Here is a 4,427-nt window from a genome sequence, read left to right as displayed (position 1 = left end):
GTACAGTGGCACAATCTTGGCTCACTGCAACCTCGGCCTCCTGGGTTCAAGCGATTCTCTTGCCTCAGCCTCCCAAGTTGCTGGGATTACAGGCATGGGCCACCATGCCTGGCTAATTTTTGTATTTTTAGTAGAGATGGTGTTTTGCCATGTTGGCCAGACTGGTCTCGAATTCCCGACCTCAGGTGATACACCCGTCTCAGCCTCCCAAAGTGCTGGGATTACAGGCGTGAGCCACTGCACCCGGCCTCGGCCCAACATCTTTAGTCATGAAAATCTGAGAGTGAGCTACATTTAGTGTATATGAAGGAACCATATTTTTCCTACCTTCTGTCTCAAGTGCCTCACTGAGGCTGTAAAACAACAGGAGATCTTGTAAAAAGCTTAAATCTCTAGATTCAGGGAAGAGAACAAGATTGCTTTAAAAATAATGTTGGACAAACAAACTGTGGCATATTGTTCAATGTGTATTGAATGGCATAGTATTCTGTGCATCAGAGAAAAAGAATGAACTATAGTTGCACGTAAGCAAAGGGATGAATTTCCTGGACATAATGTCAAACAAAAGAGACCAGACCCAAAGGAGTATACACTGTAGGAGTCGATTTGAACGTCCATGAATTCAACCGCAGGCGAAATTATACCACGGTGATAGAAGTCAAAATAATGGGTATCTTTTGAGGGGGGATTAGGAACTCGGAGAAGGCACAAGAGAACCTTCTGAGCTGCTAGAAATATTCCACATTTTAAATTGGATGATGGTTACATGGATGCATACTAACGTAAGAACTGGTCAAGCTGTACACTTGAGATGTGTGAATTCTAAATGTGTATGTCCTCTCTCAATAAAAAAGCAACATAAAATGTTTGGTTACAGAGTAGCCATTTAGAGAGTATTTGCAGAATAAATATGTGACTTGAGCTCTCAAACTCTGTTGCATTTATTTCATTGGTAGTACTAGTTTTTTGTTTTTTTTTTTTTTGAGACGGACTCTGGCTCTGTTGTCCAGGCTGGAGTGCAGTGGCGCGATCTCAGCTCACTGCAAACTCTGCTTCCCGGGTTCACGCCATTCTCCTGCCTCAGCCTCCTGAGTAGCTGGGACTACATCCTCCCACCACCACGCCCAGCTAATTTTTTGTATTTTTAGTAGAGACGGGATTTCACTGTGTTAGCCGGGATGGTCTCGATCTCCTGACCTAGTGATCTGCCCGCCTCGGCCTCCCAAAGTGCTGGGATTACAGGTGTGAGCCACCACGCCCGGCCACTAGTAAAGTTTAGAACTTTTTAAATGTTAAATTCTATACCCAAGTGACATACAAAGTTTAAAACACATCTTCTCAGGCTGGGCGCAGTGGCTAATGCCTGCAATCCCAACACTTTGGGAGGCCAAGGTGGGAGGACTGCTTGAGCCCAGGAGTTTGGAGACCAGTCTGGACAACATAAGGAGACCCCATTTTCTACAAAAAATACAAAAAGTAGCTGGGTGTGGTCACGCATACCTGTGATCTCAGCTATTTGGGAGGCTGAGACAGGAGGACTGCTTGAGTCAAGGAGGTCAAGGCGGATGGAGTGAGCTATGATCGTGCTGCCACGGCACTCCAACCACATTCCAGCCTGGGCAACAAAGCCAAGCCCTGTCTCAAAAAAAAAAAAAAAGAAAAGAAACAGAAAATCTCCTCAGAGTAATATAGCTTAACAAACAAAACAGTGGAGGGCTTATTTGTTTATTTAAACTACTTTACACCTCTGAAATATTCAACCCATGTAGGCATCTGTATATACAAAGATTTCTTTTAATCAGATCAGTGCTGATCATACCTTTGAAGTGCCCAAGTGGACACAGTGATGGAGGACACACAGGAGACACGGGCCATCTCCGTAGTCTCTCTGGACCTGCCTTTTGTGGAGGGGAGAGCACAGATGCAGACCAAGGCCAGACTCACTTCAAGTTGAGAAATGGGACAAATGAGACACATAAAATCGACATTACCCATCAAGATCCTGTCTGAAACCTTACTTCATTCCTACTGGTTAGCAAATGCCTTTAGCTCATTGACTGCTCACAAAAGGAGCTAATCCAGAAGAATGTGTATGCCCAGTATACAGGCTAACTTCATGTTGATCTTAATATTCGAATGCCCACGAGGCTCAGTTACTGAGCATTTTCACCATGCCAATCTGATGAGGTTTATAATGTATAGACTTACTGGTATTTAAATCTCATAACATCCCTATGAGGCAGGAATGCTATAATCCTCCTTTTACAGATGATAAGCCTGAGTCACTGACGTAACTTGTTCACAGGTATTCACTGTCAGGGCTGGGATCTGAATCTGTGCAGGCTGATTCCCCAGTGGACTCTCAACCATTACTACATATTCTTTTTTTTTTTTTTGAGACGGAATTTCGCTCTTGTTGCCCAGGCTGGAGTGCAATGGTGCAATCTCGGCTCACCGCTACCTCTGCCTCCCAGGTTCAAGCAATTCTCCTGTCTCAGCCTCCCGAGTAGCTGGAATTACAGACATGCACCACCATGCCCGGCTAATTTTGTATTTTTAGTAGAGACGGGGTTTCTCCACGTTGAGGCTGGTCTCGAACTCCTGACCTCAGGTGATCCGCCCGCCTCGGCCTCCCAAAGTGCTGGGATTACAGGCGTGAATCACCGCGCCCAGCCACTACTACATAACCATTCAAGATAAGAAATGATAAAAGTTGTACATGAGGGAGGCAGACAATTTGTTCTGGGGTATTCGGATGAGTGGTACAGCTACGTTACAGCAGATTGGAGTGACATTTGAGGATCATGCAGAGGCCTTGAGCCACCCAGCTTCTCTGCAGTTCTCCTTTCCCAAGTATATTATCTGCCCGCCGCTTGTTGGTTTCCTTCTTCATTTATTCAGTTGGGCTACAAATAATTGTATGCCTATTACATACCAGGTTTCGGTATTATGTACAGGAAATGAGAAGATAAATAAGAGACAGCCTCTTCCATATTTATGGCATACACTGCCCTCAGTTTAGTTTCTTTCTCCTGTTCAAAATTTCATTGTTTATTTTTGCATCAGTTCAGGCTGTTGCTTACGTGAGGTAACCTCAAAGTGACTTTTTGAAAGTCCTGACCCTTTGCCTTTCAACATCATTTAAGAACAGCAACAGCATCTGGATCTCTCAGTAAAATGCCTTTTCAACAGCTCAAAGCCAGGCTTGTTTTTGTTTTAATTTGGGCATGTTTCAAGTGAAACTTAGTTCCATCATTTAATTCCTGGCAGCCCAATAACCAGGGAGCAGTAACTCCCTTATCTGTGGGCTGTTTAATGACTATCTAGTACCACCCTGGGAGCAATAGACTAGGGCCTTCTTCCAGATGCCATGTTTTAAGGCTTTCAGCTGGAAAGACCATCACTTTGTAACATTTATTCTGATTATTTTAAGTCAGGATTTGGCCGCCTTATTCAGAAACAAACCAAAAAACCTGGCCCCTGGCTTTCTGCCTCCTGCACTTCTGGCTCTAGGCCATATGAGCATCTAATTTCTAGTTTTTCAGACAGAGAAGGTTAGAAACTGGTAACCGTGGTCTCAACAGCAGATAAGCACATCAAGTCTGTGACAGGAATTAGGAAGACTGCTAGAGAATTATTTTTAAAGTCATCTCTTGTTCCACAAAGCATAGTTGTCTCTTCCTTTTTGTCCTCCTTGCCCATTCTCTTTGAGAAGTCCAGGTCTGAGAGGCACCAGACACTCAATCGACTAGGGTTTTGCTGCCTATAGGTAATTATGCTAAAAGTCTGCCGTAGTAGATCTTATGCTGGCATAATTATGCATTCGAGAGCAGAAGGTTTTTGCTGGAAAGCTTCACTGTTAGATATGATTTGCATTTTTTACTAGATACTTGTCTTTGGTCTTTGAGGACAGACATATTAAGGATTCCTTTGTGCAACAACACAAAAGCAAAACACAAAACAGCCCATATGTGAGCATGAGGCCGTTTTTTAATACAAGAAAGACATTGCTCTAGAACAGGGTTCGCCTTTGCTTCAGGGCCTAACAGTTTATTTTGGAGCCATAAGGGTAAGGAAGCAGGTCAGAAATGACTTTTAGTGTAACCCTATCTGTAATTAAAAATAAATGCTGTCATAAGATCAAATGTTATCAAAAATCAGTATTTTAAATTAAATTTACCCCGAAGTTTCTTTCAAAAAAAATTTGTAATGTTCTTTTTGAGTGACGCTTTTGCCCTGCTAGAGCTGAAGAATGTGATCAATCGGCTTGTTGAATAATCCTGCACAGTAGGCATTCCGCTGAAGCCAACTCTAGCTGGGGGCTCGGGATCGAAAGACACAGATGGGGCCCGGCCGCCCCTCGAATCGGGTGGGCGCGCCCGTTCCCGGTGCATGAAGAGGCTGGCCCGGCCAGGGGAGAGCGGCTG

Source organism: Mandrillus leucophaeus, unplaced genomic scaffold (assembly GCF_000951045.1).
Source record: "Mandrillus leucophaeus isolate KB7577 unplaced genomic scaffold, Mleu.le_1.0 Scaffold213, whole genome shotgun sequence".
NCBI lineage: Eukaryota > Metazoa > Chordata > Mammalia > Primates > Cercopithecidae > Mandrillus > Mandrillus leucophaeus.
This window is presented reverse-complemented; position numbering follows the sequence as displayed.